Source organism: Cotesia typhae, unplaced genomic scaffold (assembly GCF_013202065.1).
Source record: "Cotesia typhae breed Kobodo isofemale line unplaced genomic scaffold, CoteBio_Ctyphae contig_69, whole genome shotgun sequence".
Classification (NCBI taxonomy): Eukaryota; Metazoa; Arthropoda; class Insecta; order Hymenoptera; family Braconidae; genus Cotesia; species Cotesia typhae.
Genome location: NW_027423763.1, coordinates 313,846 through 326,539, shown reverse-complemented (window position 1 = coordinate 326,539; position 12,694 = coordinate 313,846). Strand labels below are relative to the sequence as shown.

General features: G+C 31.3%; 1 long non-coding RNA gene across 1 annotated transcript; it reads right to left on the bottom strand.

Annotated features, from left to right (window-relative positions):
• Positions 1 to 6,851: 6,851 nt before the first annotated feature.
• LOC141532919 (uncharacterized) lies at positions 6,852 to 7,793 on the bottom strand. Its single transcript, XR_012480149.1, has 3 exons — positions 7,667 to 7,793; positions 7,315 to 7,444; positions 6,852 to 7,060 (listed from the first exon to the last, which is right to left on the bottom strand). It is a non-coding gene; the product is annotated as an uncharacterized LOC141532919 (long non-coding RNA).
• Between the last annotated feature and the right edge of the window lie 4,901 nt (positions 7,794 to 12,694).

The following is a 12,694-nucleotide window of genomic DNA, read 5'->3' as shown; positions in this document are numbered from 1 at the left end:
TTTTATTGCTTTAACACGATTGTTTGCTTATCAATTTGTGTATTAAAATTTATTAACGGTGGATGTTTATTTAACGTCATCGCTTCTCGGAACAATAGCGATAATTAAGGGGCCTTCTAACTTATTAATTGGGCCCGGGTATCATGACTACACCGGTTCCACCCGTGTGACTGAACAAGTACCAGATAAAGGTAGGAAAAAAAAACATAGCTGGAGATCGAGATGAAGAAAAAGATGGCTCGTGTTTCAAAGCTAAACCACCGCCAGGTGCAACTCAGGGACATCAACTCGATTTCGCTCGTCTAGAGTTACGGGACCCTGGGCCTGCTCCACGTGGCCCGAACATTATATTTTTTTATTCAACATCTATTGTCTTTGTTGGATTTTAATGTTTTGATTTTTTTTTAATTTTGGGCCTTAGGTCCCGAATTTTCATTTTAGGTGTTACGTCCCAAAAATTTTGGTGTGTCTAAATTCACAGATTCGGTAAAATTGAAATTGTTGGGTCTTAAGGCCCATTTGTACTTTTACTGGGCCATAATTTTTATTTTCGAGCCATAAAAATGACATCACACCCAACTAGAGGTCACAATTAAAATTTAAAATTTTGATAATGCAAGTCATAAGTTTAGATTTTACTCTCTAGAATATTAGGGTCCGCCTATCATATTAAAGTCCCAATTTTAATTCTAGTATCTATTAAGTACATATATTTGAATTTGATCGTAAAATTTAAATGTTAGCTTATTTTTTAAGAGCTTAAGATTTTGCATAACTAAGATCCTATATAAAATTTAATACGTATCATGTTTGGGCCTTAAAGCCCAATTGTACTCCAATACCTTGTAGTACAAATTGTTCCACTCTCTAAAGACGAATACCACAATTTAAATATGACGTTAAAAAATTGATTTTGGGACTTAAGGCCCAAATTTTAATAAGTCCCAAATTTTATGATACGAAAAATCTACATATTTTATTTAAAAAAAAAACGAGAATCCACAAAACGATTTTGAGCCTTAAGTCCTAATTTCAGCAATAAGTCCCAAAACAAACTTTCAAAAATTATCATAAAAAACACCTAAATTACCTAGATTGCGTCATCACGCTTCCGCAGTTACAAGCCCGTCGTTATCAGAAATCTCCTCAAAAACGTAAATCAATAATTATCGTGTAAAAAACCACAAGGCTAATTTTTAAATAAAACAAGTAAATTCTGTTGATTGAAGAGCTGTAGAATGGGCCTTATGCCCATTTAAAGAAGGTGTGGACGCGTTAACATTATAGAAAACATTCTTCGGATTAGCACGGCAAAAAATAATGGGATGAGCGACCTGGGTGGGGGAACGGGCCCACTCTCGTACTGCTAGTCTGAAACCCTGCCGTAGCGGGGGAACTCTTTTCGTCTCTTTGTTGAGTTTATATTTAAATACTCTTACTCTCTCGCGGTTGTAAGACGACAACGAGGACCACACGCACGCGCCGCCCACAGATACGGTATCACTCGCTACAACGACGTGATCTGCATGCGCATGTCCTCCTTCATCACTATTTTGTTTTATTTTTTTCGATCCTAGTCAGGACGCTCTTGCCTTACTGTCGGGTCCAGATTTTTTTTTCTTTTTTTTTTTTTTTTTTTTTACATAAAAATCCGGTATTTTTCCTCAGACTTTTTCGACTATTCTGATAAATTATTCGCGGGAAAGTGTTTTGCTTTTTTTCTGGTTAGACAAACGCCTCAAGTAAGAAACAACATCGTGGAATGGAAATAAAGCAGCTGAAACAAGGCAACTGCTTGAGAGCGTGGGCGCGTTACGTTTTTTTGCCAACATCGCTGGATCGATTTGGGAGAAATATTTTCACTGGATTCTTGGAAATTATTTTTGGTGATAAGTATTTTATTTTTTTTATTCCCGGTCTTGCTGGTCAAAAAAAAAAAAAAATGAAGCTCGAGCATTGGAGATAAATTTTTTTTTATCTCTGCAATGTGGTATAAGGACGATATACGAGTTAACGCTTAGCAGTATATAGCATACAGTATATTGGGCCTTATTGCGGATCGGCGCTTTGGTACACGATACACGAGTGAGCGTGTTCGGGACACAAATAGAAAGAAGAAGGAAGAAGGCAGAAGGGCGGCCGGCGTTTACACGCCCGAGTAGAGAGTCACATGTAAGATGTAAGATGTAAGAGAGTGTGAGGTCTCACGCGGGCCCGATATGTAACGTCTCCATACTGAGCAAACGAAGTTGTACTTGCCGATATACGATCGGGGATGTTCTCACGTTCATGTTCTGCTAGCTCGTGGGGAGCAGGCCCACCCGCAACATCCACCGGTTCTGTTTTCTCTGAGGTACACTTCAGGCCCAGCGACAAACTTTAATTTATATGAGCTTTAATTTACAGATGTCATTGAATTCCTGTTTTAGTGTTTCGGACTTTCTTGACTCGATTTATTTAGATACTTTGATTGAAAAGTGAATTGGGCCTTAAGGCCCTGTTTGTCAATGTTAAAATTAGATAGTAATGATCAAAGTAAAATTAATTTATGTATTATTTAAGGACTAAAATTTATTGGGGCCCAAATAATGGGCCCTAAGTCCTAAAATTGGGGACCTAATGCCTATTTTTAAAGCCTGAACTATGATGTATTTTAAAAAATCTGAAATTGTTATTAATATATCACTGGGCCTTAAACCGAGGACCCAAGCCTCAAAATTTGGGCCTTAAGTATTTATTTTAAAATCTGTATTTAGGCCCAAAATTTAGACCCTGAGTCCCAGATTCGAAGTTAGTCTTGAAAAAATCAATTCGACAATTGATTCTAACAATAAACTTTAAAGAAAATTTCTGTATTCTTAATTTAGCTCAATTTCAAACTTAATCAAAGTTCTAGACCACAGCTAGTTAATAGTAATCCTAGTGGGTCCAATTTAGAGGCATGCGTAGGTGCTGGAGTATAGACAGGATGGAAAGCTACGGATAAAATAAGTATAAATACATATATGAAATACTAATACAATATCCATAGTCTACGAAATACAAAATACGAACAGGCGGACAGAATGACGGACGGCATAAGGCCCCGAAGGCATATTCTCGAATGCGCCGGTTCGAGTCCCGGTGACTTCTGCGATACAGTCTCAACACTTGGTGTCTTCCTGTGGTTCGCGCCTACGCACTTTATCTCCTGTGTATTAAATACACAAAGCATAAGGCAAAAGGCACAAGGCCCACCCTTCGGGACTTGACTCTTTTGAGGCCCGATCTTCGGCCAACTCACTTCGCTACGGTTCGCGGTGATGCTTTAAAAAATCATTGTCTTTGTATCTGTCCTTCCTCTATCTTGCTCTAGTGTATTGTACCACGTGCGAGATTTTATTTATTGAGCCCTCAGCGTCAGGCTCGAGGCGGTCGCGGGCCCACAGGCCGCAGAACGGGGCATAAGACCCACGACAACACATCCATTACTGTTTTCACTACATACTATATGTATATGCTATTGCGAGGAGACTCTCTCGCTGTTAAGATGAACAAGGGGATCAAAAGACCTGGAAATAAACCAATACCTTACAACCTGTGGTTATGTCGGCTTTTGTATGTAACTATTTTATTTTTTTTTGTCTTTACTTTCAGGATGATTTGCGTATTTATAAATTTATTTTTACTGTAATTGCAACAGATTTTTTTCAAATTAAATCAGGTTATAAAAATTAGAAAAATTACAGTTTAAATTAACATTTTTCTAAAGAACAATTTGGAATTTCTAGTTTTAAAATAGTTTCTATTATTACGAACATTAACAATTAAAATTACTGCCTCAAGTTTAAAAATACATCACATAAATAAGGTAAAATAAAACTAAGCTAATTCGGTAATTATTTAATTATTTTTAAGTTCAATAAATTATTTAATTACATTTTAAAGTATTATAAACGAATTTATTGTCTAAGTAAATTTTATTATTGAAAAGTACTCACAAAAGTAGACCCACAAGTACAGCAATTGATTTCTTGACCATATTACCGTCAAAAACAATGACAAAAAGTAAAACATTTTTAATTGTAATTTTTTTGACCATCGTTGTGACTGTTATGATTAATCGAGCTGTGGCTAATTGTAAAAAAAGTGGAGCATTCGTAAGTATTTTCATTTTTTTCTCTTACATGTGACCTAATTTTCCAATTACAAATATAATTACATATTAGCAATATTAGCTTACATAACACATTTTTATAAAATCATTAAATAATAGGAAATTTTAGAAAACTTTTTCAAAATTATTTCAAAATTCTTAGTTAGAAATTTTTAAAAGAAAAAAATCTTTAAAAAAAATTTTTTCCTCAAAGAAAATTTTAACAAAATTGAAAAAAAATTTTTTTAAATTAAAAAAAAAATTATTAAAAATTAAAAAAAAAATTTTTTCATAAAATTTTAAGATCATTAAACAATATAAATTAAGTAGAATAATACTTTGAATAATTAATTATTAACATAAACGTCAAATATTTTCAAACGTCAAAAAAAATTATTTTTATTTAATTTCATACCTTTTTTAATTATAATTTTTTCAGATTGATATATTTCAACAAAATATAAAATTTATACTTATTTTTCTATTTACAGTGTACAGAACATCAAGATTGCTGCTTCAAAACTTGTATTTTTATCGGCTATGGTATGCACTCCGTTTGTATAAATAGGTACTAGCAAAATTATTCTTAATCTAAGTTTACCTCATCATGAAACAAAACTTAAAAAAAAATTTTTTGGTGAGCTAAAAAAAATTTTTTTTGATCAAGAAAATAATTATCGTTTTAGTTAATGACTTTCATGAAAATTTTTTTGATTTAAGTAAATCTTAGATTGAATTTACTGTAACATTTATATAGTAAATAATTGAATTAAATTTCTATGACTGTATAATTATGTAAAAAAAAAAAAAATAAATAAATTGTTGTCATAAATAAATATATGAATGTATACATATAATGTTTGAAATATAAACAAAAGCCACAGGTATTACTGTGGTGTGTCGAAAGCCGTATCTTGCTAAAAATACCAATTAAATACGTCTATCCAAAGCCGCAGTGTGAAAAAACATGACATTTGTGGTAACAATGAATCATCCTCTCTTAGTGCAGAATTAAGAAAAAATAAAAAAAAAAAAAAAGTAATTTTATGCCTGATTCTTATTCTCTTGGTCAGTAAAATCGACATCACACGGACAAGCTCAAGGATGTGGTGTGTTATGCGTTGAATATATATAAGTATTTACAGGCGCACCCGGGATTATTCTTACCTGCCTCTCAAGGAACTCTCCTTTCGATAACTCTTATCTCAACTTAATACTTAGAGGCGTGGAGAAGAGCAGGTACCGGAGCCTCAATAATGTCAAGATAACGATACTCCGATAATTTACTGGATTAAACATGAGCACATCGTATTAAAGGAATTTTTTTTCTTTTTAATTAGTAAACAATTATTAAACAGAATATTAAAGATTAGAAAGTTCAAAAAAATTACTAAGCGTTTTATTTTTAAATGCCAATTAAAATTTTCCTTATTGTCAAAGTGATCACACAATTTAAAATTATTGAAAATTTTAATTTGGTAATTGGAATTTGCACAGCAAAAATTTTTTTGTCATTGCATAAAGTAGAAAAATAAAATTGAGTTAAAAAAATTAAATAGAATTAAGAAAAAAATTTTTGAACCAAGAAAATAATATTAAAGAGTTTTACTGTCTTGAATCAAAACGAAAAATTTATTAATTAAATAAAATTTAATTAAACCAAGAAAAATTTGTTAGTTTCAAAATTTTTTTACTCAAATCAAGAAAATAAAATTCTTCAAAATTGTTTCCTTCAAATAAATTTTTTTTCCGTGCAAGTTTGTATAAAAAGAGTCACCAACACAAATTTTTGAGTTTAATCTAACCAAAATTTTTTACTATGTGCATTTAGGACTAATTTTTCTTCGTGTAATTACGCAGAACTACGACGAACATCACAAAATGCATTAAAACTCATTTTTGAATCATAACGCTTGCATCTACTGAAACAGCAATCCATGTCCATGTAACACTAGAAAAAACACAGAAATATTTTGTAAACATTTTTTATATAAAGTGTTTCAGCGAATACATACATCCTGACCGGGAGACCGACAAATATCCGCCCTCAACTCGCGTTCGGTAATCTCGTAGGACCTAAGGATAGAAGGTAAGGTTTCTTTGTTGTCAGAGTCACAAACAAAACGACGTTTTTTCTGTCCAGAAATACATCTTGAAGAACAGCAGTCACTGTTGTTGAAACACTGCACGGAAAAAAGAACAGTTGAAAAATTGTGTTTTTATCTAGGATTTATTATAGTTTCAAATAACAATGAGTCGCTTCTACTCTGAAACTGTAAAAATTACATTAAAATTTTGATATAGCAATTATTACAGTTTTACACAGATCATTTTGTAGTCTTGTCTAGTAAACAAGTTTTCAATCTTTAAATCTTTTTTTAAAAACTACTGTTTCAAACTGTAATTTTTCGAATGTATTTTTTAAATTTTACACTCTATACGACGATCATTGCAATTACAAAATAGAAGATTTAAAATTTTATATATTAATATTTCTTTTATATTCAATGAGAGATGTTACTTACACTCTAACATTAAAAGTATCAGCTCTCAATTTTAAAATCGTATGAAGCATAAATTATTTAAATTTCTTCAATTATTGTTGTAAAGATATTGATATTACGAATATATTGAGTGAATGTACGAGTATAGAAAAATATAGTTGCTAGTCAAGAACATGAATAAATACAACTTTTAAAATTAATACAGATGAACATAAGTGTTTATTGTCTTAAAACTAAAAAAGATGGTACAAATTTAATTATTGTCACAAAAATAAGAAATGCTTGATGAGCTTTCGTTTTCTGATTCTCCACAGTTCGAACTCTGTATTTGTGAAGCTTGTGTAGATGTATGAGAAGATGAAGGAAAGCTTGATGTACTTGATGTAGCTTGATTGCGAATAAAACCATGCGGATTTTGATTCTGAAAAAAAAAAATTCTAATGATTACTGAAGTAATTTTTTTGCCATGAGCATATTAAGTAATTTAATTTTACTCATAGTAATTAATATGTGACAAATAATTTGTAGGAAAATTCCAATTATCAAGAGACTAAATTCAACATGGTCACGTAAAATATTAATATTTAACAGATTTTAATTATTGTACGAATATGTTAATATTATAATTATTTTAGACAGCACATGCAAAAATCGTGTTTAAAATACTTCATATACTTGATTTTGGTAATGAAAATAATTATCATTTTCATTATTTGCATATAGCGTGTTAAATGCGTTTAAATAATAGGATTCTGGAGGAGCTGTAGAATTACTATTATGTATTTCTTGATTCATGTTTGTGTCCCTTGAAGAAGAACCAATAATTCCCAAGCATCGATGTTTTGAAGCAGAAATTGAAAAAAAAAGAAAAAAACAAATCACAACATACGTTCAACATAACCACAATTTAATATAATTTCATAATTAAACTTGCAAAATAATCATAATAATTATAAATAATAGATTAGATGCTATGAAAATTTGATGGCAACATGCATTTATATAAATAAGATATTTATGTACTTACATTAATTGTCACTAGCACAGATGTAGATAACCTATAACAGAATGTCCTCACTCTGTAACCACTGAGATTGAACTATCCACAATAGCATTACTAAATAACTGAGCGTTACCGGAAAACGTGTTTGAACCTGCTTGCGACCGTCGCTAAAGACACACATTTGCCGGGAAAACGTAGCGCCATATTATGACAATACTTTATAAACTGTAAAACTTATTAGCTAAAATTTAAAAGTTCCTCACTCAAACTGTAATTTTTCTATACTTTAAAAATTACAGTATGAGCTGTAATATTTTCCAGAATATTTAGCATTGTCGGAAATTAATAGCTCTTAGTGTAATTTTTATTATTTGATGTAAGAATGAGTTCATTTTCATAAAACAAAAATGAATCACCAATAAATTGTAATTCTTACAGTTTCTTCGACTAACTATAACTTCTCAACTTCGAAAAATCAAAAAAATAAAAGTAACTGAAATTTCGAAGTTCTATTTCGTACAAAATGCATTAGAAAGTGTAAAGTTTAGTATTTTTCATTGTACTTATTTTATTAGAAAAAATATCTCAATTATTACTGTTTAAACTGTAATATTTCTAGATTTTTACCCGTAGCGTCTTTTTTTACAGTAGGAAATGTAATTTTTCAACTGTACTTTTTTCCGTGTGCAGAAAAGATTTATTATAAAAAAATTGACACTCACTGGCTTGCCGACTGTAAGACAATAATCGGGATATAATTTCCGCGTTGCTAGCATGTACTCGGGACTGATTTGATACTCACATACGTTGTAACAATTATTTGAACAGCATTCCATTTTGTGCAGACACTAGTAAAAATAAGAAGCCAAGAGTTATATGATCACAGCAGTTAAAACCGACTCTAAATAATAATTAATTAAAAAAAAAAAAAAAAAAATTTTGATTACTGTACAAAAATACATTTTTTAAATTTTATTTATTTAATTTGAATAAGTTAACAATTTTGGGTGCACCGCCCTTAACCCTGCAGTGAAAATTTGAAAATGAAGATAAGTTGGGTCTTGTTAATAATTTTTCGTCAGAATATCTTCTTTTTGATTGCACACTGAATAAAAAAATTAACTTGACTCAAGAGCCAAAATTTTGAACCAAAAATACCATTTTGAAGAAAATTATTTTCTTGAAACAAGAAAAATTTTTTAGACCAAGAATAATTATTTGACTCAAAAATTTATTCCTTGACTGGAGAAAATCATTTCCTTCAAAATGGTATTCTTGCACAGTAAGAAAAAAAATCTTGAGTCAAGCGTAATCAAAAAAATCTTAAGGAAGACTGAAAATTTCTTGAATGAAGTTAAAATCTTTTGAACGAAGTCAAATTTTTTTAAGCCAAAAAAATGTTTTCTTGCTCCAAAATAACTTCAGTCTTCCTTATAATTTTCATGGTTCAAGAAATTTTTTTTTTCTGTGTGGTTAAAGATTTTGGTTCTTGAGTCAAATTAATTTTTTTATCAGTGTATTTTATTACTCTTACCTTCGCGCCAATTGGTAAGCATAAAGTTGCGTTGTCACCGTTTATTCCTGGTTCAATCAATTCAACCTTATCTTCCGCACAAATTCCTCCAAAATATTTAGAATTTAACCTATGAATGCACTTCTTGGAACAACAAGTCTCATCAAAGTAACACTTCAATAAAAATATCAGTAATTTTCAATTTCTATCATTATTGAAATTTTTCTAAAGCAATAAGCACACATACCTGTTGACCTCCTCGATTGCAAGCAGCCCTAATGACTTCTGCTTTTATATTCACAAAAAAAATAATATTTAGAACTATAGAATAATTAATTAACTGCATAATAAATTTATTTGTTCTCGTTAAGAATTCTTTATAATATATTTGTCAATACGTTTAGTTTCTTCGATTTTTTTCAGGGTCTGTACGCAGGTGAATCGTATTAAAACTTAAAAAGAAATTGACTTCAATCGTTAAAAGATATTATTATCACATTATTAAATTGTTATTTCAGTTTTGAACAATGGAGTGAATGCTTTCAACGTTAATTTATAGATTAGATAAATAATTAGAAAAAAATATATTTTTTAGACTTGTTTCATTTCTGACATGACAATTATTTATTATTACCAGGCGTTAAACTTAAAGAAAAATTAAATTTTTTTAAACAACTGTGATTAGGGGAAAAAATTTATTTTACTGACTAAAGATCATTATCATTGTCGAAAACTTCGGATGGTAACAAAACAGTTATCGACGGTGGATAAAAAGTCGGTTGTCAAGACGATGAAAACCAAAATATCAAAATTAGGATAACGGTTGACTAATTACAGTTACCACCGGGAATTATAACAGTTACTATCTGTTTACAAACAGTAAAAAACTATTTATCCAATTAAATTGAGGGTGTGCTTGAAGACTTCAAAACTTATTAGTTATTAAAAATTAATAACTGACAAATTATTAATTTGAAGTAAATATTTTAAATTCCATAGGAGTCATTGCCTTGAATTTTTAGTAATCAATATCCGAAAGTTATAAATTTCAGTCTGTAATTAAAGTTTCGTTGGAATTTTTTTTTGATCATTTACCATTACACCACTAAATAAAGTTAATTGTTATTTTTAAGGTTCAATAAACGTATTATCACAATTTTTATTGTAAATTTGTTGAAATTAGTCAATACAAATAATGGTGTCATAATTTAGTCATAATTTTGTTATTAATTACAATTAACAATCTACTGTAGTGTTCAAGCAACGATGACTGCTGTTGATATAAATGCAATTTCGTAAGACTACATTGAAATCTGTCTGTAAATGTCACAAAAAATAAGAGTTATATTTTTTGGAATAACAATAAAAGAAGCTATGTCAAAGAATTTTCCACGTCAAGTTATAAACAATAAATAAATTCCATCCCCGTGGATAGCAAAAGTGAATAAACGTAAATTTTTTGGATAAATATGCACACGTGGTGAATAAATTTGAATTTTCATTGCAATCATTATCATTAATTCACCCATTTCACACACAGGGATGCATGTGTGTAGATATATTCTATTCATTAGACAACTTTTCACGTTATTACTTAATTTATTAAAAAAAAAAAAAAAAAAAAAAAAAAAAAAGTATCAATAAAACGAATAAATATAAGTCAAATGAATTCCTTAATCGTTTATACATATTAGGATGTCGACAGGTCAATTTGGTGTCTGATGAGGAGATCTTAAAGTGTATACATTACGATGGTTAAATTTTCCGGTTATAGAGTGGGGGTAAGGCCCATGTTGTGCTGTCGTGACGGCTTACGTTTGCCAGGCAACCAATATGGTAATAATGTGACATGGTTGTCGGTCGCGCGTCGTCGGTTCTCACCGGGAGGGCCCGACGATCTCACGGTGGGACTTACGCCGCGAGTTTGAATTTAACTTTACATATATAGTTATGTGTATGGCGTGTGGGCCCCCTGTGAAGCGGCAACGGGGCCTTATTTTCTCCCCGGCACGCGGCACACCCCATTAACTTAACTTAAACTTTAAATATTATTATAATTATGAGCTGAAGCCTTTTCAACAGTACACCGAAATTATTTAACGAGGCTTTGTCCCCTCCGTGGGACACGGGCCCATTTAAATCCAACAAAGACGACGACAGACCCTATCCTGGAGACTGGGATCTGAGAAAAATGGCCAGTCACCGATCACTGATACGAGGAATGCCGGCTACTCCTACGCGAGGAATTAAATTTTTTATATGGAAAATTATTAAGGATTTTTATAAATATAAATGGGCCTTATAGACCCCTTGAGGTCCGTCGGAGGAATCCTGCAGCCCAGGAACGAGGAACGCAAGTTGTCAAGCAGAGACATGAATATATTTTATTTTGCTGGTCATCGCCGTCCAACTTTTCGATATTTCTATGTTCTGTCATTCCTTACTTGTAAAATGAGGCCCATCATCTAGTGTGACTTCAAAGGACCCGATTTAAAAAGAGAGATATGTTTATGTTTTTTTTTGGTTTGTTTCATTAGAGGTTTTATTTTTTTTATAATTTTTATGAACTATTGAGGTTTAGTTTTGGAATTTTACACAGAAACATTTAGGCCTTATGATTGCAAACGAAATTTAAACGGAGAAATTTTATTCCATTATTATTTTAGTGTAATGAGGAGAAATAGAAAAATTTCAATAAGTCCCAATTTTTAGTACTGCCCAAATAAGGCCCCAATTTTTTTTTAATCATCATATCAAATTTTTCAAGATTACAAAGTTTGCCATAACAATTAGCGGTCTTATCAATAATTTTTGCTTAAAACGGCCCTATTAAGTCCCAAAGTACAAGTAAGGCCCAAAATCAAATCAGTCAAATTTTATCTTCAAATTTATTTTTTTAATCAAAAAATTATGTTGAATGTCAATAAGGCCCAATTTAAAAAAAGACCCAAATCTTGATGGAGAAATTTTTATGTATTTTTCTACTGAAAGTTAAGAGAGAATTTTAGTTTGAAAATTTATTAATCCTGAACAAATATTTACCACCAAAGATTTAGGCCTTATCGTGACACTTAGAGCGCTTCAAAAAGAAGATAAAATATTAAGTAACTCGATTCACTGAAAGGCCCAAAAATAAGACATTGTTTATAAAGACGTAAGACCCCTTCCGCCCATAGATGCTGAGATGAATCGCGGTGCGTGAAACGTGTGTCGAAGAACTTGACAAGTTTAATAACGGGGGGAGTCCCAACTTCAAGTTTAACGGGCCCGTTTATTCTCGACTATGGGCCCGCATTCCCGTACAAGATGTCGCGCCGATAAACCGTCCTAAGAGTTATCTTTTCCCCTCTTCACTATAAAACTCACACTCTTACTTCTTACTTCAATCTTCCATATTCAGTACCAGTGGGTCTGGTGCTCCCCTCCGCCTGTGGGCCCGCAATTCATTTAAACAGTCCTCGAGGTGGTCGCACGACAAATTACTCTCCCTGATTCTTCTACACACTCACACAAATACATAACACACACTATTTTATATT